We start from the raw sequence: 23,439 nt of genomic DNA, 5'->3' as shown, positions 1-23,439 counted from the left end.
GCTACTTGGGCAGTGCCATTAGTCCGATTAGATAGTCCCCTTTTGTATAATTGGTGTCATTTCGTGGAGGAATTTGAAAAGGTATTTGACAGGTGCTCGATTACCATGTCTGCAGACAAAGATTTACTAGAGTTACACCAAGGAAACAAAGACTTGATAACGTATTCGTCATTTCAACTGGTTAGTAGTGGAAACCGCTTGGCCAGAGGAAAAAAAGGTCAGCAGTGTTTTAGCAAGGACTAAAAGACGAACTGAAAGACGTTTTGGCCCAAATTGAACCGCAACTGAAAACTTGTACTGATTTCATTAATCTAACCCTGCGGCTAGATCATTGACTCACAGAAAGAAAAGGAATAAGGAAAAAATGGGAAAGGCCCAACTGGCGAATGGAAATGTTTAGACACCCTCAGTTGTCCTCAGACCCTAAAATAGAACCAATGGATATCGGAACTATTCGTCCACCTTTGACCAAAGAGGAGAAAGACATACGACGGAGAAATGGACAGTGTCTGTACTGTGGAAAAAAGGGTCATTTCGTAAAGGAATGTCAAGTGAAACCCAAAGGTAAACTTGATCCAACACTTGTGGCTAAGAAAAAGATAGCGGTTGCTTTGGAAAATACACAGGAAAACTAAAGTGCCCAAGAAAAAACAAAGGGGACCTCTTGGGCAAATTGACGATCCCTTCAGTGTGTTCTTGTACAAATCGTTATGTCAAACATTTCCGAATTCTAGCACAACTAACTGTACAGGGAAAACGTCATACTGTACAAGTTCTAATTGATTCAGGGGCAACAGGAAATTTTGTGGACCAACAAACTGCACTAGACTTGCAAATACCCAGTGTCAAGAAAAAGGTTCCTGAAGTTGTTTATGCAGTTGATGGTAGTAAATTGGCAGGAGGCCCCGTTACTATGCAAACCTCACAAATGCAAATGATTTGCAAAAATGATGGGAATCTGAACCACTGTGAGATAATTCGCTTCAATATAATCCAAGCACCCCAATATGGTTTTATTTTAGGAATGCCGTGGTTAATGTTACACAATCCATGCATAGACTGGCGCAACCAGGTTTTGCGTTTTTCTTCTTCCTCTTGTTTAAACTAGTGTCTTCAACCAAGAAGAGACAAAGAAGGGAATCCTCAACACTCTATTGCTACTGCAGCAGAGAAGAAAATTGATTTGCCACAACAGTATTCAGAATATTCTGATGTTTTCTGTGAAAATAAAGTGAGCTCATTACCACCTCACAGGTCGTACGATTGCCAGATCAATCTTGTACCCAGCGCCAATATACCAAATTGTAGAATCTATGCTTTATCGGAGAAGGAAAACCAAGTCCTACGAGAATACCTCGATCAATGTTTAGCCAACGAGCTAATTAGGCCATCACGATCTCCAGCGGCTTTTCCGCTGTTTTTCGTACCCAGAGCCAATGGCGAATTGAGACCTTGTTTTGACTTTAGAGCGACAAACAAGATTACTGTCAAAAAGAAATACCCAGTACCCCTCTCACCAGTCTTATTAGATCAGGTAAAATCAGCAGTTATTTACACCAAACTTGATTCACGAGGTGCTTATCACCTAGTTCGAATTCGAGAGGGAGATGAGTGGAAAACGGCTTTTAAAACTCGTTATGGTCTGTTTGAGTATCTAGTGATGCTGTTTGTCTATGTAATGCCCCAGCAGCTTTTCAATGTTTCCTAAACGATGTTCTGAGAGAATACCTAGACATCTTTGTCATCGTTTATATTGACAATATATTGATCTATTCAAACTCCGAAGAAATTCTTGAAGAAAATGTAACAAAGGTGTTACAAACTCTACGAAACCATAATTTGTTTTGCAAATTAAGTAAATGCGAATTTCATACCAAAGAAGTAGATTTTTTGGGAGTCATTTTAAGACCTGACGACATGCAAGTGACTGAGAGAAAAATTCAGGCTGTAGCAGAATGGCACACACCTAAATCAGTATGTGACATTCAATGTTTTTTGGGCTTTGCGAATGTTTACCGACGCTTCATCCATCACTTCTCCCAAAAGGTAGCATCAATCACCAAATTGCTAAGGAAAAAGGCCGTCTTCAACTGGTCCCAAGAGACAGAGAAGGCATTTCTAGAGTTAAAAAAGGCTTTTACTTCAGCTTCCATTCTAGCTCATCCCAATATGGAGGAACCATTCATTGTGGAAGCCGATGCATTTGATGTCGCTGTTGGGGCCATCCTTTCCCAACGTCACCTAGAAACTGGACAATTGCACCCCATAGCATATGTGTCACGAAAACCGAATGAAGCGGAACAGAATTACACCATTGCTGAAAAAGAATTACTAGCAATCTGCAATGCTTTCAAAGAATGGAGACATTATCTGTTGGGAGCAAAGCACACCATAACTGTATACTCTGACCATAGAGATTTACAATTTATGAGCTCTGCCAGACTACTAACTCCCAGGCAACTGAGATGGATGTTATTCTATGCAGAATTTGATTTCATAGTGACTTTTAGACCAGGAGTAGAAAACCGCAAGGCTGATGCATTGTCTAGGCAAGATTATTCAATCACACATACTGAACAAAAACCCATGCCTATTATAACAACTTCAAAAGTGTTGTGTTTAATAGCGGCCGAAACATTCTTTGATCTCATATCATTTTCATATCACCAAGTGGCAAGAATGGTTACAACAAGACACCAAAAGGTCCATTCAACATAGCCTACCTCTACATGAATCTCGAGTGTTTCTGCCTACTGAAGAGTTAAGAGAGACAGCTTTTCATTGGTTGCATACTCATCCTCTGGCAGGTCATCCAGGTCCTCAAAAAACACTAGAATTAATGAAAAGGTATTTTTGGTGGCCTACATTTGTTTATGACTTAAAGCAAATGTTGCAATCATGTGAAGTATGTGCAAGATGCAAAAGTGAACATAGCAAGCTTAAGGGTCTATTGATACCTCTACCCATCCCCAATCATCCATGGGAACATATCTCTATGGATTTTATTACTGGTCTTCCCCAAGTAAGGCAAAATTCAACCATTTTGGTGGTGGTAGATAGTCTTACCAATTATGCTCATTCCATTGCATGTAAAGGTCTCCCAACATCTCACACTTTAGCAACTATCATCTTAGAAAACATTGTTCGTCTTCACGGACTTCCCATAGTCATCCTCTCTGATAGAGAAACACAATTTTCTGCACGTTTTTAGCAGCAATGGTGCAAGGCTTTACGAATTGATTCAACCCTATCCACTAGTTACCATCCACAAACTGATGGTCAAACAGAGAGACTGAACCAAACTCTAAAACAATATATACGATGTAATGCAAAAAAGTATCCAAAAACCTGGCTGGATCTCCTGTGGCTTGCAGAACTGGCTTATAACAACTCTCACCACTCTTCAATAAACTCAACTCTCTTTTATGGTTTAAATGGGCGTCATCCGCACATTTTGCCAGTTACACTACCTGCTTCTATGCAAACCACTCCAGCAGTCATGGATATGTTAACACACATGAAAAGAATACATTCACAACTACAAGGAAATCTACACCAGGCAAAGACAAAATATAAAATACAGTTTGACAAAAACACCAGCCTGGCCCTCAGTATACAGACAAAGATAGAGTTTGGTTATCAACGAAAAACTTTGTATTAAAAAATAAAAACATGTTTCATCCAAAATTCATAGGGTCCTATGAAGTTCTGCGACAAGTGAACCCTGTAACATATAAACTAAAATTGCCATCGTCCTTGAAAATCCATCCAGGGTTTCACAGTTCACTTCTTAAACCTCCTTCGCCCTCAAGTGTCGCACAACCTGCTCCTCTACTATTCCAAGGTCATTGGGAGTATGAGGTGTGAGCTATTTTAGACTCTCAATATCGTGGGTCTTCCCTTTGGTATTTAGTGTCCTGAAAGGGATAAGGACCGGAAGACGACTCATGGGAACCTGCACAGCATGTCCATGCACCACGTTTGATGCAACGCTTTCATCTCCTCCACGCTGATAAGCCGGGTCCTGGACCGCACTTGGGAGAGGGGTGTAATGTCAGTAATAAGGCTGTGCACGGTCCAGGACCCACCCTGACCTCTGCTTCGCGTCTTTGCGGCACGTCATGCGCGCCGCTTGTCATCCCCGCTTGCTCCAGAAGTGGTCATCAGCATCGCCTGCCCTGTGGTAAAGCTCATGTAGCTGCAGGGTCAGGTCATTGGTGGACAAGATGCACTTATCAATGCCATTCTATGAATGGACTACAACTCCCAAGTTTTTAGAGGCAGCGACCATCTTGGGGTGTGGCAGGCCTATATAGCCCAGCCACACCCAAGCACATTGCTCACTATTTTGAAGACTTCGGTGCAGTTGGACCTCATGGGGAGTTCCTCTGAAGAAAGCAGATTTCCTGCATGACAGAGTGGCAGCATGTCAGAGTATCCTTGTTTCCATGGTGAATTCAAAAACGAGTAGGTCGTACTAGTATCGGTAAGGTCTTGATGAGTCAAATCTTGAAGGGGGTTGTTTACTCCCAAAAGTAAAGCGCCCCTTAGCACAACGAGAAAAGCGCTTCAGGCTAAACGAGTAAAGCGCCCTTGGCACGACAATCAAAGCGCGTCAGGCTAAACGAGTAAAGCGCCCTTGGCACGATAATCAAAGTGCTTCAGGCCACACGAGGAAAGCACCCTTGGCATGACAATCAAAGCGCTTCAGGCCACACGAGTAAAGCACCCTTGGCATGACAATCGAAGCGCTTCAGGCCACACAAGTAAAGCACCCTTGGCACGACAATCAAAGCGCTTCAGGCCACACGAGTAAAGCGCCCTTGGCACGACAATCAAAGCACTTCAGGCCACACAAGGAAAGCGCCCTTGGCACGACAATCAAAGCACTTCAGGCCACACGAGTAAAGCGCCCTTGGCACGACAATAAAAGCGCTTCAGGCAAAACAAGTAGAAGCGCCCCGGGCATAATAAGTAAAGCGGTTCATGCATGACGATCAAAGCGCTTCAAGTTCCATTAGTAAAACTCTTCAGGCCTCAGTTGCAAATGTGAAAGCGCTTGAGAAAAGCAAGCTGTAGTTTCATTGTTTTTTGGGAAGTACAATATGTGAGATACATATTTAAATCTTTGTGCATTTCTAGGCTGAGATCAAACGTTTATGTTATCAAAGGATAATTGTTACATGGTTAAAATTCAGAGTATGATCATAGTCCAAAGCTCTTGCCATTTTTAGGTACAGAGATTGCAGTTCGTTCTTGTTCCATGATTCAAAGAAGGGGCTATGCCCAGTTCACAAAGGGTCTCAATCCGATATCACGGAGGCGCCTTTGTTCCAGAGTGTATTGGTAAGTTTATACTGTTATGAAAGAGTATATGCATATTTGCCCTAACCATTTTCTTTTCAGATCTCTCTCCCTGCAGTTCCCTACCTTAATTCCCTTCTCCCCACCTGGCTTCATCAATACTCTGCGCTCTGATAGCTTTCTGAGTTGGTGACACCGGGAGGTGGGCCTTTTGGTCAGCTGCGTGCAGATCCAGAGGAAAGGGCACTGTGACAAGTATGGTGCACTGTTGTAGGGTTATATTACTTGGGGCTAACAGGATGTGACTGCTATGCCAATTGCAGTAAATGTTTAATACTTGTAAACCCTTCCATTTGGATTTGTAAAAATAGGTTACCAGCACCAATGGCTCAAAAGGGACTCCAAAGTGGTGCTACCCATATAATTTTATGTGAACCATACATTTTATATTATACAGAATAAAAGCAAATTAGGTATCTTTCAGTCTTAATGTGTGCTGTTATCCTGGATGACACTTGAACAATGGTTAAACCTTAGTACATGATAGTCACAGCATAGCAGTAATCATGTCACAAGCGGTCCAGCGAAGGGACGGAATAGGCGCACAGTGAGCACCTCCTTTGGAGTTTGTGTGACAATAAGGGGACACTCCCCCTCCTGGATACCTGGTGCTAGTTGCCTTCAGGTATAGGGCCTCCACAAGGTATTTCCTTGCTTAAGGTAGGCCCCTTACCTTCATTGCACCTTGTTCCACTTTCTCTCCCAGTGCACGGAGTATTTCATTTTCCCTCATATAATATGAGACATAGGGATCCTAGGCCCTGACGAATGCCCTGAGACCTTCCTTGGCTCAACAGAGAGGGCAGAAACATGTTGGCCATTGACTCTTAGATAGGCGACCCTGTGAGTCCTTGCTCTCACAGAGGTGTCCCCATTTTTGTTTTTAACCACACCAACAGTCACCACTATTAAAAGTGTACTTTCAAATAAGTGACTGTTTAGGTGTTTTTAAGTATACCCTAGGTTAGCTGGATCCCACATTTTTCCAGAACAATGATAATTTACGCACACCCTCCTGTTCCTTTAACAGTGAGGTTGAGTCCGCTCAGGTGGCATTGTCCTACCTGGGTGGGGCTAGGTGGTCATATGATGAAGCATGACACTATATAGTGTGTGAGACCACCTAGTCCGTAAAGGAAACTTTCCCTCCCCTCCCCCACCTTCGAACCTCGACTCTCCTCAGTATCCATCAGCATCAACTTACCTAACATGGTCTAAGAGCTACTAGGAAATTTTCCACAGCTTAGAGCTCCCTGTGAACCCCGTACCTTCTTGTGTGATTTTAGCAGTAATCATGTTCAGAAATATGAGCACAGCAAATTAATTTTAACCCTATATATCACAGTCCTGTGTATTAATGCAATGAAGACGCCACAGTGTGGTATTGTAATCAGGAGAAAATGTTGGCCTGGCTAAATATTCTTGATATTTAGTGGGAATGCTGAACATGAAATGGCTTAGTGCAGTAATAGGGAACATAGATTTCTTGTGGAAATCAGGCAGCACTTTAGTTTCCTTCGCCAGGACAAGAACGACAAAAAAAAACCTTTCCCTGAATAATGTATTACATTTTTGTGTGCCATCCTTTCATATCTTGGATATCTAGTTGGAATGCTGACATTTGGCATAGGTGACCACCTGTTTAGGAAGTGTATTGCTTCTATTTTTAATGGAGCACTTAATATGCACACAGATCACCAAATTATTTATGGCAATAGGGTGTGACAGGGAGAAATATGTCTCAAATTCGATAAAACTGGAGGAAATGATACAGAAGTGCAGGCCAAAAAATAATACATATTTTAAGGTTCAACCTCAGCATACCTCATCATGAAAAACCTAAGGAACCCTTAACGATGTAAGGATGAGCTGAAGTAAGCAACCTGGCTCCTCCTTCCAATAGGAATAACATAGCGTCCCTCAGTGTACATCAGTGAGTGTTCGACCACAAAGGGGACACTGGAGGCAACCCAAATCAAGAACCACCTGGTGTTAGAATATATGTGGTGCCATAAATCCCACCTTACCAGCATTTGTGGATTACTTGGTCAGTTCCGTAGTTGTCAAATGTGCTTCTTATAACAATGCAACTTGTATCTCAAGGTGAGTGGAGGTATGAGTGGATATGATAGCGTTTGCAGTAAGAGACCATCCTTCTCACATTCTAAGTCAGGAGGCAACAGTCCCAACAAGTCATGTTAATAGTGTGGGTGTGAGAATACTCATCAGGGAAAGAGTGGAGAATTGCAGTGACATCCCACAGCACAGCAGGCATAAAACAAACTTATCAACAGTATAAACAAGCCCCAACCAACCCACATCCCAGGCCGCTTCCCCAATGGAATGCAACCAACCAATGCCATCAATGATTCAGCACAGAGTGGATAGTCGTTCTGCCCCCAGGAGGGCTCCAAACAGGCCATTGTTCGTGTGCAGAGTCCAGCCCTACCACCATCCAATGTGCATAGTACTCTCCCTCGTGCCTCCTCATAAGGGCCCACCCCCCCTTCACCTCCTCCACAGCCCGGTAGAAGATCCATTAATATTCAGAAACAAGAAAAGAATGTCACCACAATCAAGGACATGTGAACAAGTCTGCTGTCATTAGTGTAACCAGAGGGTGACCGCATAGTTCCTCAGGCACCTCTTCCATCAGGGGAGGGTCAGCTCACCTCATCATGTCTGTATCTGACTCTCTGTTAGACCCTGGAGTCACAGATTGTTCTGTTGCCACGGGTGCTTTAGTTTGGCCCAGGGTGGCTTGCGATTTCAAAGGTTTGCCTCAGATGTGACTCTTCAAGCAGCACATTTCTGAGTCTGCCATCCAACCACCCAATCCAGCCCAGCAGTGCTCTGATATTTGCCTCTTGATTTCAACCAAGACAGTACCTCCTGTGATGATGTGAAGAAAAGGGTCTAGTTATCTGGAATGACCTTCAGCTTCACTGGGTACAACAGTGCGCAATTAAGTCCCAGAACGTGGAATTGCTGTCTTACTTCCTGGAACATTTATTTCTGCTGTCTGACCTCCAGGGTATAGTTTGGGAAAATAGTAATGGTGCTATTGTCCACCATCCATGGGCCTCTGTCAATCTGCAATATATTTTTGCAGTCCCTAAAGTTGAAGAGCAGTGCACCATGGGTCGAGGAGCAGCACCTAGATTGGGGGGCCAGCCCGGTACCCTGTGGGTCCGCATCACTGAGAAAAAGATGGATGTCATGCCCCTAGGACCGCTGTCCGTCACCCAGGTCTTTAAATACAAATCCATGCTCTGTCCCTCTATTCCTTCAGGCAGGCCCACCACCCTCATGTTGTTCCTTCTGGAGCAGCCTCCTGCATCATCAACCCTAGCTCACAGCATTGCCACCTCCCTCTGAAGTGTCACTATGTGTTGATCGTGGTCTCCAACAGAGAAACACAGGGTTTCCAACACCAGTTCAGTGAGGTTCATTCTGTCCTTCAGTTTCATGTGATCTTCGCATAAAAACACCACCTCCAACATTAAAGTGTCTAGATTAGGTTCCAGGGAGGTTTTAAGATTGCGCACAGCAGCCAGGAGTTTTGGGAATTTCTCAGAATGATGTTGCACTAGTTGTTCCACAACCAACTACTGGGATGGATGGGCATGCTCCAGTGTGGCGGGAAGCATCATTGAGGATTCCCTAGTGGTCCTTCTGGTTTCCACTTTGGCCATGATAATGTCATGAAGTTAGGGATATACACTTGTGTAGGGGAACCAATGTACAGCAGGGAATGTCATCTGCGCTTTCTTATAAGTCCCTCAAATGTCCTGGTTAGCCGACCTCTCTTAAAGTAATGATAAGCCAAATTCTCTGAGGAGAAGATAGAGAAACGGGAGCCAATCCCCTACAACCAACCTAGGCAGTACTAGTGCACAGCGGTCCTACAGAGTGCCCCTTGTCCTTTATCAGGTGCCTGGGCAGAGAAACCAGGGGGCTCAAGATCCCTACTGTTCCCTTTCATCTGTTACCCAGGGAGAGTGTGTCCTATGGAACCACCCATATCTCCAGTTATTGTGTTAAGCACAGGCCCCCACTAATGCCAGCATGCGTTGCATTCTTCTGTGGCCTCCAGGTGGTCACCATCAATGCAACTGGAGGGGCTTAGCAGCAAAGGCACACCAGTCGTCCACAGGGTAGGGGGAGTTTGTCCAAGATGGCAGACAGGACGGTTGACTAGCTATGAGCTCCGGCCAACTACCTGCACTTATCAGGCACCATTGCATGAGGAGTCTTACGGCCTGTCCCCCTTCTTCACCCAACTACACCTAAGAGCTGGTGGGTGTGGTGCCTGGGCTCCAGCAACTGACCAGAACAACTGTGGTTCACTACTCATGGGTTGTACATTGGCAGGATTAATGATCCTAATGTTCTGTCCCCCAAGCAGGAATGTAGATGGGTTGGAATACCATCAAATGATGTTGTATGATTGTGCTGTACAAAATTAAGATAATCACTTGGAACATACAAGGCTTAAAGAAAGATGGGCTGGTTTAATTGTTGGTGGAAAGAGTAATTTCCATTGGCCTGGGGAAGGAATTAACATCCACCTGTCCGGGACTAATCCACTTGCCAAATTTAGAAATTACCATCAATCTGGTGGTCATTTCTGAAGCATTGCATGAACTACCATCAAGGTGTTTCCTGTCAATGCTGTTTACAATTTGGTGAAGGGCTTCATTAACATGATGGAGCCCTGCACCAAACTGTTTTCTTCTTTCTTTTCAAAAGGACAATCCCAAAGTGGAATTTTCCTTTTAAAAATAAAAAAATAAAATGCTTCCCTTGCCATGGGAGTTCGCTCCTTTGGCAAGCGGAGCATTTAGCAGTTTTCACTGCCCCTTACCTTGAAGGTTTTCCTGACAGTGACGGACAGTGAAAACTGACCTCTAATTCCTCCCATCTAAATGGGAGGAATTAGAGGTCAGCCTTCGACAGCCCATACTCCACAGGGCCATTCAAGAGGCATAGAATTTTCTTCCATATTGAATGGCAATACTCTGGCATAGTGTTTCTTCAGGAGATGCATCTGACTTTGTGGGAGCAATCTAAACTGCCTCAAATTGTAAGGGCCAGCTGGGTGGACAGGAGGCTGCCTTTTTTAGTTAATGAGTTGGTCCGAGACCACAATGTTCTGATTGGGGGGGTCCTGGAGGGTAACCTTAATATATATATATGGCCTCAATATGGATGACCCCGAGTTCATCGGCAGGGTTCAAGGGCTGATGCTGTCCTATCTAAGTGTCCTGATGATCTGAAGGGGTACTTTGAGTGTGTTGTGTCCCCAGTGCTGGAAAGACACCCATGGAGGAACATCTTTCACACTAAGATGTTCACTCAGTTGGTTGAAGATGTAACCATTTGCATTTGTGGCTCCAACACCCACAGAATAGGCTGTACTCATAATATTCACTGCTACAACGCTCTTACAGTAGATTGCATTATTTGTTTTCCTTAGTCCTGACATTTCCATGGATTGTCTTGAGGTAGAATACTTGGGCAGAGCCCTCTCCGACCACTCCCCTGTGGACTGACACTCAATGGGGTCATGTGCGTACGACCATCCACAACTGGAGGCTGCTGACCTGTGCCCTCACAGACAAGGGGTTTGCTGCCCATCTCCTCCTTCTACGTTGAGACCAACTAGAGCTCCAAAACCAAGAGGGCTTTTGAGTGGGAGGCAGTGACGGTGGTGGTTCGGGGGACTGCCATTGGCAGGACAATGAATGTAGTTGGGCAACTTGAAAGGGAGATTCAGCTGAGGGAGCAAAACATGAGGGATATTGAGATGTGAATGCTGCATCCGGGGGGGAGGGAAGGTGACACTAAGACCCTGGTCAACTTAAGGTGCCGTCTTACTGAGACCTGTGACAGACTAGACAAGTATACATAGTGTAGATCCCAACAAAAGCTACACAGGGAGGGGGATAAGTCTGGGGCACTTTTAGCATGACTCTTCTGCATGGAGCTCTTCAGGACATGCATTGCTTCTATTACTAATATCAATGGTTGTGTCTCTCAAATGCAGGAGACTGCAAACGGGGTGTTTCAGATAAACCTATGATGGGTGTATGCCCAAGAGGAGATGCCTGACTCACATACAAGCACTACCTATTTGAGAGTTGTTTGGCTGCCTCATACATTCACTACTTATTTGGGGACTGAGAGGCTGCCTCACCTGTCAATGGATTTATTTGAGGAACTTGACCAACTCAAAGCGAGCGAGGAGCTGTTCCAACTCTGAGTGATAGGCAAAACAGGAGGACCCCTAGGTTGGATGGACCTAAGCTGCAATTTTAAAAATTGTCCCCTACACTCCTTATGGACAAACTCAGAGAGGTAGTGGAGGAGGCATGTCATGTGGCGAACCTCCACCCCCACAATGAGCGAGGTGCTAACTGTTGCCATCCCTAAGGCAAGGAAGGATCAAACTGAGTTGGGCTCCCACCGCACATCAAGAAACATTTTTGTAAATGGTTGGCCTATAGACTGACAACCGATATGTCTCTACTTGTTCATGAAGACTGGACTGGAGTTTTACCTCACAGGAGTATGGTCTTTAATTTATGGCTTTTGGCACATATTGAGCATCAACTGCGCTCTCCTGTGTGCCATTATGCTGTGGCTTTGGTGGATCTCAAAAAGGCCTTTGATACAGTGGGAGTACATGTTTGGTGTGCTTCAGCAAATGAACTTTGGTCAGAAGGTGCTCACAGTGGATCAGATAACTATGCACTCACCCTGAGGCTAGAGTCAAGACTGGTGGGTTGGTGTTGCCCAAATGGGAAGTAGAACGGGATATGCAGAAGGGGTGCCCTTTGTCTTCCCTTCTCTTCACTCTGGCCATTGAACCACTGGCAAACATGCTATATGGTGAGATGGTGGCAAGGGGCATTCAGATTGGTGGTAGCATGCAGGTGGAGGAGTTCCAACAGGTCTATGGGCTAGCCACGAACTGAAAATCAAACAAATCTAGATTGTTTCCGATTGGTGCTCTTGCAAAAGAGCTGCTGGAAAAACTTCCAGATCTGGGGATGATGTGGAAGCCCACATCGTTTAAGTAACTAGGTATTCATATGTCTCATAGACTGATTGAGGATTTTGCCTAAATATGGAATACAACACTCACTTTGTGCTTGTAGTTTGCCTCGTCACTTGCTGGTAGCGTACCTGTCAGTGAAAATTTTATTTTGCCATGCTGCCTATTAGCATTTCAGGTTCAATCAATCAATCAGTTTTTATAATGTGCAAATTCTTGCCTGTGAGGGTCTCAAGGTGCTGGTGGTGGGTCTGGGCCTCATTCGAAGAGACATGTCTTGAGGTTCCTCCTGAAGATGGTGAGTGATGGGCTTTGTCTGAGGTGCGTGGGTAGGTTGTCCCACCACTTGGCTGTGAGGTAGGTGAAAGATCTTGCACAAGCAGTGGTTTTCTGGATGCATGGAATGGTGGCTAATGCCTGCTGGACAGATCGGAGGGGTCTGGCGGGGTTATGGAAAGAGATGAGATAATTCAGGTAGGCCTGTCTGATGTTGTTAAGGGCCTTGTCGGTGGGGTTGAGTAGTTTGAAGTTGATTCGCTTCTCCACCAGGAGCCAATAGAGGAGTCTCAGGTGTTGGGAGATGTGTTCCTGGCAGCGGAGGTTCAGGATGAGTCTGGTGGCGGCATTTTGGATGAGTTGTAGTTTCCTGATGTTCTTTGAAATGATGCTGGCATAGAGTGCGTTGCCCTAGTCGAGCTTGCTTGTGACTAGGGTGTGGGTGACTATTTTGTGGCAGTCATTTGGAATCCTTTTGAAGATTTTGCTGAGTTGGCGGAGGGTGTGCCAGCAGGTAGAGGTGACTGCGTTTATCTGTCGGTAATTGTTAGGGAGGAGTTCATGATGATTCCCAGGTTGCGGGCACGGTCAGTCGGAGCAGGTGGGACCTTAAGTGATGCAAGCCCCCACGAATCATCCCAGGCTGAAGTAGAGTTTCTGAAGATGATGAGCTTGGTCTTGTCTGAGTTGAGCGTTGGGTAGCTCTCCCTCATCCAGGCAGCGACAGGTTTCATTCTGGTGTGAAAGTTCCTCTTGGCTTGGTCTGGGTCTTCATTGAGGGATATCATGAGTTGTGTGTCATCAGCGTATGACATGATGTTCATTCCGTGGCCTCTGACGATGGCTGCAAGCGGGGCCATATAGATGTTAAAGAGAATTGGGCTCAGGGAGGATCCCTGTGGGACTCCGCAGCTGACTTCTGTTAATTTGGATATGAAGGGTGGGAGCCTGACTCTCTGTGTTCTTCTGATGAGGAAGGAGTGAAACCCATATGTCTCCTGCTACAATCCATCTTTCAACAGATCAACACTAATATACTGTGGGATGGTACACGCTATTGAACCAAGTTGAATACTCTCAAATTTCCATATGAGGCGAGGGACTTTTTGCTCCCAGATTTGAGTGTCTGCCAGACTCATCCTGGACCTCCCTCGATGTACCCATATCACTCTCCACCTAAGGGAGCTGCACTGGCCATTTCAAGATCCTCACACATGCTTTGAAGGTTCTGGAAAACACTGGAGCCTCCTACCTCAACCACAGTGTCCACTTCCTTCAAACCACCAGCCACCTTTTCTCTGCCTCTCTCTCTTCTCACCCAAGTACCCCGTATTGGCAGAAGCAAAGCTGGAGGCAGATCCTTCTCCCACCTCCCGGCAAAGTCCTGGAATGACAACCATCTCCACATCAGGATAGCGCCTCTTTTCTTATAAAAAAAAAATCTGTTGTGCATTGTACTTTTATGGTATGTTTTTACTTACCGAAATAAAGTTAAATGATGATGATGATGATGACAACCATCTCCACATCAAGATAGCCATGTCGCTGCTGGAATTCCAAAACAAGCTGAAGACCTGGCTCTTCGACTAGCACTCTAGTCCCTCCACTGACCACTGTTAGACTCAGTTTTTAACTGCCTAGTGTCTAGATACCCTCACAGGTGATAATCTGCGCTCTACAAATTTACTTACATAGCATAACATAACGTAGCATAATAGTTGCAGATATTCAGGAATTGAACACCAGCTTTCTCAAATTAATCCAATACATTACTGCAAAACTACTCCCTATAACAGAGATGAGAGCTTATCTCACCCTCACTGGACAGCATTTACTACAGTTCTGCAAATTCCTATGCATGTGGTGTATTTTTCTTAAATATTATATGGATTGGGTTGCTTTACCTTGAGCTGACATCATGATTGACTGAACGGGTTTGATTATTCTAGTCTTGTCACATTTTGTTCAGATCATTTATCAGAAAGGCACTTTGATAGATTCTTCTTTTGTTTTCTACGCTCTCTTTTATCAGACTGTTCAATGTGTGCGTGGAGTTGTATGTCGTGTGTGCTGAGAGCTGTAAGTACAGTTGCAAGCCTAAGAACGTTAAAAGATGGCGTTCTATGGTGCTTTCTCTCTTTAGGAAAGTTATGGCCTAGAAAGCTAAGGTTATAGGACCAAAACCCATACACTTTTGTCCAGATCACTGTCCACTGTCTTTTGTTAGACTAACTCATAAGTATCCAGCCATGCACAGAAGGGGCCTACGTCCATATCAAAGAAACCGTTGTCAGCTACTTCTATTTCCCTTGGTTTGCCTAGCCACACTTAGATGTATCATAGACATCACTTTTTGGGTTGCACCGTAATAATGACTGCGTTGACCCTTCAGACTCACTACCATGGTCCCTATTTTGCTCGTAGGTTGATTTCATAAAGCACTTCAGCCGCTTGTGAGTGAACTATCTATAGACCTTATGGTGGGTTAACAGTGCTTCCTGGGACAGCCATCTGTCAGTCTGGGCTTGCCAGTGATATTATTCACTAGTGTACTAACAGTGTTTTCAGTAGTTGGTCTTATGTGATCTTGAATAGACTCCATATTAAATTTCAGGTCACTTAGCAGTGCTAACAGGTGTTGGCGTTCTATTGCTCTTGGGTGAACTGATTGCAGTATTACTGGTGGCGTCACTGTGCCTCCAGGGGATGCAGCTGTTTATGCCTGGATGGACTCCTACAAGCCCATGCTGCTGTAAGCTCCTGCTCTGCACAGGCATATGGGCAGGGTAGGTAGCACCCTGCTGGAAAGGGTGGGGCTCATCAGCAGCTCCCTACCGCACAGGGAGGCCGGTGAAGCCCAGGCAATTTCCAGAATAAGGACCTGACTGACTCTCGGACTCTAAAAGACTAGTGTGTCTTTGCAGCCTTCAAAACCCTCTCATGCACGCCCTTGACATTCTGCGCCATCTTTTCTGGAACACCAGTCCAGGCCTCATGCACTACACCAAAGCATGCTACCCATTTGTGAGACTTCTGCCAACACCCTTCTCCAGTGGCGTAACAAAGGTTGAGGGGGCACCCTGCACAGTATATGGAGGGGCCCCCTCTCCAGACTCGCTCAGGAGGTCTCAGGCCAGTGTACTGTGCTGGGGGAGGGGCCTGCAGCTTAAGGCCCCTCACACAGCAGGGGCTGCGGTGCCCTTTGTTACACCACTGCCCTTCTCTAACCAATCACACCAAAAGGAGTAGCTTATTACTCAACCAACCAGAAAGCACTTTTGTCAAGGCTATAAATGCTACAGTGCAATACAATACTCTGGCAGAAGGAACTCCAGTCCACCACCAGTGCAAGGAACTGGCCAGTGTGAGAAGTCGGGCTCTACACAACAAATAAACAGTTATAGTTATCTCCACCGATATATCGGTCCCTCTAACCCTCAGTCCATCCCTCTTTCTCTCTTCCTGTGCCAGTCTCTCTATTTTTTCGCCCTTCTCTTTTTCTTGCACAATAATGACCACATTTATAGTGCTGCCTTTAGTTTCAAATAGGGATCAATTGGATATTCCTGTCTCTTTTGAAATTGCAGCTACCTGCTCATTCGCAGCAAAGCTGCTTTTACTTGCCAAATTCCCTCCAGGAGATACCTTGAATTTGTGCAACCAAAACGAGGCTCTGCGAAGATCACCTCGCGGTAAAATAGGATGCAAATAACATTTCCGCATGCTAATCTCATCAATCTGGAAATTCGGAATCGAGTGCAAAAATCGACCCATTACCTTGTTGTTACCTCTGGGTGGCTTTTCCACCCAATTTAACCCTGTAAAGTGCAATTAAGCTACAGGTAAACAAGACGTACACCCAATGGTTTATTCCTTAGCAGTTTGTGAGACTTTGCTTAATTAGCAGCTCTTTGTGTTAGCCTCTACTCTGGGAGAGCAACAGTTGAGAGCATTGCAAAAATAATGTTCTCTGTCATAAAATAGAGACACATCAGTGCTAATCGATGAAAGAGTGCCATGCCCAACTAGAAGGTAGTTCACAGCACGCTCCTGACATTGCTATGATCAAAATCAGCAGTTTGCCTTTGCAACAACGAAAAAGTGTATCCTGTACCATCCAGAAATGTTTGCATACATCTGACCTCGCTGTGGTTTATTTGCGTGCAGTGATGGTGACAGTGCCTGTGAGCTTCCTTATTTTATTTCAGAATGTGTCTCCATAGCGAACAAACTATATAAACAAACATATTACGCTGCCTGGCTTGAGAGCCATATATAGTCTGATCTCATGACATGGCGTACAGGTTTAAAATAGCTGTTTTATATGGCACAGCAATATGGAAGGCAGTCTCATCAGTCCTACTTTACAGACTTCTACAATGTTTATTTGATGTATGTGTTATTTGCATAGCGTGAACCTAACCAAACAAGCACTGGCAAAGCCAACAGGTCTCAGCAACGCCCTAGGTATTGGCCTTGCCAAAGTGACTGTCCTTTAGCCATGTTGTGTAGCAGCACATCAGCTTTTCAGCATGGCTGAAAGTGACTTAAAACCCAGAATCACAGGATGTTGAGCTGATGCCGAGTCTCTTCACCCCCTCCCTCCCATGTTGAGTTAATTGCCCTCCCCTCCTAACACAAAAAGGCGCTGGCATGACCTGCACTGGCATCCTCATATCGCTTTTTTCAGTGACTTTCAGCCACGCTAAACAGCAGATGTGCTGCTAGACAACATGGATAAAAGACATTCACGTTGACAAGGCCAATAACTCAGGAATTGCCAAGACCTATTGGCTTTGTCAATGCTTGATTGGTGTTGAGGGTGTCTTGCTGAACAAATGTAGAAGTGATAGTGAGAAACAGCTGTTGAGCTTTAAATTGAAGTGAGGATGTGCCGTAATGACCAGAGATGCTGACAGGGGAACTGGGGAACTAGGTTTGAATCTCGGTGTGGGCGGAACAATCTGTGATTCTGGGCAAATCACTTACTCTTCCCCCTGCGTACATAAATGAATGTTTCATGTAATGTGACTGGTGAGCACTTAAAATGCTCCAATACCGTCAGTTTGTGCGAAAAAAATAAAAATGTAACCAGCCTCAATAAGGAAGGTAGTGGGAGGACGGGTCAAAGAAGCAGGAGGGGTTGGGGGACAGGCAAGTAATGATGGGAGAAGGCGGGAGGAAGCAACGATGAAGGGGAAAAAATACCTCAATCGGCACAGGATCAACAACAAAAATGAATGCGTCATTGTGTAATGTAAATGATGACAACTTAAAGTGCTCCATTACCATTGGATTGTGTTCCGGCTATAGCAAGACAGAGCAAGAGAACTGTGGAACCAGGTTTGAATCTCGGCATCAGCTGAACAATCTGTGATTCTGGGTAAATAACTTACTCTCCCTCACCTCTGACAATGACTATGTCATTGTGTAATATAATTGATGAGCACTTAAAGAGTTTGAATGCCATCGGATCACACAAAAAATAAATTAATAACTAAAAGTAGCAGCGGCAAGGGAGGTAGTGGGGGAGGGTCAAGCAGGGAAGCAGGAGGGGATGGAGAGACGGGTAAGCAAAACATGGGAGAGGGCAGGAGGAAGCAACAATGAAGGGGAAAAAAATACCTCAGTCAAAGCAGGATCAGCAACAAAAAAGAATGTGTCATTGTGTAAAGTAACTGGTGAGCACTTAAAACGCTCCAATACCATCAGATTGTGTTAGCACTATGGCAATAGGGAGTGAGTGGAAAAATGAGCCCTCGTGTGGAGTGCTCAAACACAAATAAAAAAAGTAGCTCCTAAAACAGGAGCAGTCGATGGACACAAGTACTTGGTCCATGCTGTGGGGGAGGGCTACACATAGGAAGCAGCAAGACGAGGCATGACGCATGCATGCCTCAGACAGATGGGGACAAAGGATATGAGAGCAATGGTGGAGCAAGCAAATGGTAAGCCTCATGTTCGCAAACCCTCTGATTTGGGTAATCAGAGGGTTTGCAAATACCAAAACCTTTTTTCATATGAACTAAACCCATTTAGCAATTCAGAAAAGGTATTCCGAATCACTAACTGGGTTTAGAAAGGGTTTCAGAATCGCTAATTGGAAGTGGTGTGTTTTGGGAGTCTCATCCAAATAGAAAATCCGATCCAGATGTATTAATGTTTTGGAACCGTAATCCAGTCACAGAACATTGAAATGTTCCTGACTCTCATGTTGGGTTGGTAATGGATTCACCAAGGAAAGTCGTCCCCAAGAGACACTTTCCCCTTTGTGAATGATAGGAAGAATTGGTGACACCTGAAGTCTTCTGAGACTTCGGGAGTCACTTGGTAATGGTGGCCATCTTGCTTGAGCATGGTATAAATACCACACTCAAACCACAAGACCTTGCTTGCCTTTGATTTGGCTGGAGAGAATGTTTGAGAGAGTGTTTCTCTCTCTTCTACCCTCGACTGGTTCCTGCATCGCCTGGAAGCACTCCCTCCCGAAAGATTTTTCTCCTGCCTGGAATTCCTATATCCTCTGTACCTGATTCCACTGGTCGCCTCCTATAGTGGATCTCCTCAGCAGCCTGCACGCCCTCTGAAAGAAAAAGGCATAGAAAAAAACAGCCTCATCTTTCATAAGAAATATCCTTGCATCACATCTAAGGAAAAACACAAAAGGTAAGTGCACTGACAAACATTTGACCTAATTTCTACTAACTTTGAGGAAGCCAATGTACTGGAGCAGCATAGTTTTGCTGCGATCCCTGATGTTACCATCATGACCTCTTTGTACCCATGGTAGCATATATTATGTAATTTAATATTATACTATTGTAAAGTGGTGCACTCAAATTCAATAATGTAGTGCATTCACTGTAGTCTTAGGAAAAATGTAATCAGAGTGCTTTAAACTTACTAAATGAATTATAATCATTGAATGTAATTTCATAACCATCAATATGCTATTTGAATGTATTGGTACTAGAAACGATAACCATTCATGTAAGGTGTGCACTAATGTTTGTAGTTAAGGTGAAAAATGCAGTTCCTCATCACATTTAAGCTCACGTTTTTACAATTTATGCATTTATATTAACTGTGACATGAAGCATAATTGAATGAATGTTATTGGCATTCATATAAATGTAGAAATTAATGTGTCCACAGTATAATGTGAATTTAAATGATGATTAGTAAATATTATTCTTATCTTGACTGAACCATGCCTGAATTTCTTTAACATGAGAAACTGTTTTTCATTTTCTTCTAATGTGCCGTTTCATTGCAGGTGCATTCACATAAAATATTTGTTTCGAAATAGATGTACTATTGTTTTACTCATAAAGATTCTTGGAGAAAAACCTTGTAAAGAACACAAAGACCGCAAATGCAAGATACTGTGCCTTATTCATACATGTTGCAAACGATATCTAGAGAACCAAGGACAACCACGTTCTCAGGATTGCCCTGGGATCGAGAGCTGATGTTGCATGTTATACCGTGGGACAGGAAAATACAATGGAGCACATGATGGCATGATTGATGGTGTTACTGGATCAAATTTGCAATCTTAACTAGCACTTACACTAAATGATTGTATGCAGACTTTTGTTTGGACTTTGAGAGGTACAGACCTCTGACTTTCCCCTTTTTGTCCCTTTGCTTTGCTGAGTATGACTTAGGCGTACACTTAACTCTCTCTAAGAAGACTCTTGACTGAGCTTCTTAAATGCTGGTTCCTTCACCTCCTTTTCTATTTTCGTCAGTGTGCCTTTTTTAATTTTATTTTTTTACCATAAACTTTTGTTCTCTGAGATTTTTCATCATCCTTTTAGATTAGCGTAGCTAGAGGCTTTTAATATGCACTCATATGTAAGAGGGAAGAATGATGATAATTTTGTGTGCACTAAATTTTGCTATTGACATTCTGTATCACTGTTACTGAGCTTTCGGTTTGTCTTATGTTAACTAGTCTACATTTCTTCAGGAGATTTGGCTACCCTATGGTTATTCTGCATCTCTACAGTATATTTTTGAAATTTGTTTACATTAACCTGATTGTTAACTTGCAATAAAACCCTTTAACTTTCCTTCTGATTTAAGTTTCCGTTGTGTGACCAAATAGGTTATGCATTAAAATGTTTAATGATAAATTTGTTACCTAACTTCCTAGTTAATCCTTTTGCAGGGAAAAAGAGCTGTCGACCTCAAGGTAAGAGAATAAAGAAATGTTCCATCAATACTACTACAGATAGATCTTTATACTAATTCTTACAACCCCCGGGGGATTTCTGATTTTGTTTATGAACTAACAAGTTCATTTATTGACTCAGTGATTCAGACTTCTGTGATAGCATTAAACTTTACAGTCCTGATAACTGACTGTGCATGAGACCTCATGTACAAATAGAAGAGGTTGAACCTGTCTATATAACTATGCCAGATTTACTCCTCTCTTTTTTTTTTCTTCTTGGAGGGAGCAATAAAGTACCCTCTATCTTACTCTGACACAATTTTAATGTTATGGTCTGCACTCAGATGACTAAATAAGGCAATCTCCATAGGGTTGATGCTAGCAAGTGCGCTTTTAATAGTGTAGGTGTCAATACCAGTGAAGGAAGGATTCATGATCAAAATAGGGCTTTCAATAACAGAATAATAGACGTTCCTCGGCTGTAGGCCATACGCACAACACCAGCAGGGATAAGGTTTCTTTACAAGATATTGGAGTTTTTGCTACATAGGAGCAGACAGGATGATGGAGTAAGGCCTGTGATGTGGGTGAGAATTCGACGTTCTATCAGACAGTTACCCAACACATTGAGCAAAGGACAAAGCCACCTTGTCCCATAGCAAGACATTGGTGCTATTGCCTGTTTTGTCTGTTAGGAGCTGAAGGCAAGCCAAGAATTGCAGCTGCGACACCTTGCTTCCTCTAATTGATGCCCATGGAAGTATTGCCCCAGTTGCCAGTGTTCCTTGTCTGTCAAGAATCCTGGAATCCTCAAGTAGAGAGTTCCTGCCTAAATTCAACATGTGTTATTGCTACTCAATACTAGATACATGGCTATTTATTTTCAAACCAAAACCCTGCAAAGATAAGACCCTGATTAAAGTAAGGAGTTTTTGAAGCTGTGATGTCTTTCTACTTGCACCTACAGAATTTGTTTTTTAACTAATCAATTTCTTTTAAAAGGCTGATCTTGTGCCCTTCTGAGCAGCAACTAGCTGTGAAAGCTGCTGTGAAGGCTCCAATGCCAGACCCTTTATTCTCAAGTACAAGCAGACTCCTGAGCCCACCTATCTCGCCCCACATACTGTTCCTTTCACACTACTGTTCCTGCCCGCTACACCAATATGACAGCTGTTGCAACGGAGCTCTCCTTCTCCTTACTTACCTGGATAAGGCCATGCATATCACCCTCTTCAATAGCCTTGTGTTGATGACACAGTTCACTGTCTCCTTTCTTGCTTGGTTATGATCCTCATTCTGACAGAGTGTGGTGTTTTGAGCAGATAAGTCTTTTAGTCCTATTCAACTTCTTCCACTTCTGGCATCAACCTATCCTTACTCACTCCAAGACCTTGGCCTCATCTTCCAGCCGTACGATGATAGCTCTTGGATCTATCTGTGTGTCAGGGGCCCTCAGGAATCTTCCACAGACTTGCAATTATGCTGTAGCACAAAAGCAGTTCTACACTGAGAGTGCAATTAATCTGTTCTATGAGTGTATGTATGAAATACAGCAATGTATAGAATGTGCAAAATTGGCGAATGACTGCAGAATGTGGTGAGCAAAGGTGGGAAGAAACTTAGAATTGGAGCAGTGTACATTGGCTGGGTTCTAGGCACTCCTGCATGAACTCAGCAGTTTTCTTCATGCTTCCCTTCTTGTCACATTGCACCATTTCATATTTCATAGGACAATAACCTCATTTCATTTGCAATATCTTGGCAAACAGATTTCAAGTTCTCCCAAAATTTAAGATTGTAACAGGTTTCAGCAAGCTACTCATCAAAGCTCTGTATTGCATATGTCCATTTTGTGCTCAGAAATGAATGCTGACTTTAATGCTGGTCATAAAGGCAAACAGAGTATGTGTCAGCTGTTGATCAAAAACAAGATGTCACTGAACCCCAAATATTCCATGCAACTTCATCCCAAAAGACGTAGGTGACTTTGAGGAGTATGGAAAAAATAAGCATACACACAGGTTACCCTAAATAGTGTCTACAGTATTTTTTTTCACTGCAGTGATAAACCTGGGTCAAAGTATTTTATGCTAATTATATATTATTTGTATACAGATGTAGTGATCTTTGACAAGAACACCTCACCATGGGACTCCAATTAGAGTCAACGCTCTTATTGTATCCTGCTTCCACACCCTGGCAAGGCTCAGGAAGGACTTCGAATGGCTCTCAAGTAACACCAAAAATACTGTAACTCACTCCGTAGTCACCAGCAAATTGGACTGTGGGGAAAACCTCTACACCGGGATCACCAAGCAATTTACTAGAAAACTACAAATCATCTAGAACTCATCTGCCAGACTCATCCTTAATCTCCCACATATAACTCACTTCCACACCCCACCTCGGGGACCTATACAGGCTCTCAATAAAAAAGCACACTCAATTCAAACTCCTTGTACACACTTTCAAGGCACTGCACAACTCAGGCCCCACCTACCTGGCAGTGGAATATCCTCCCACCAACCACATATACACATCTGCTCCACAGGACTCC

Source organism: Pleurodeles waltl, chromosome 3_2 (assembly GCF_031143425.1).
Source record: "Pleurodeles waltl isolate 20211129_DDA chromosome 3_2, aPleWal1.hap1.20221129, whole genome shotgun sequence".
Classification (NCBI taxonomy): domain Eukaryota; kingdom Metazoa; phylum Chordata; class Amphibia; order Caudata; family Salamandridae; genus Pleurodeles; species Pleurodeles waltl.
This window is presented reverse-complemented; position numbering follows the sequence as displayed.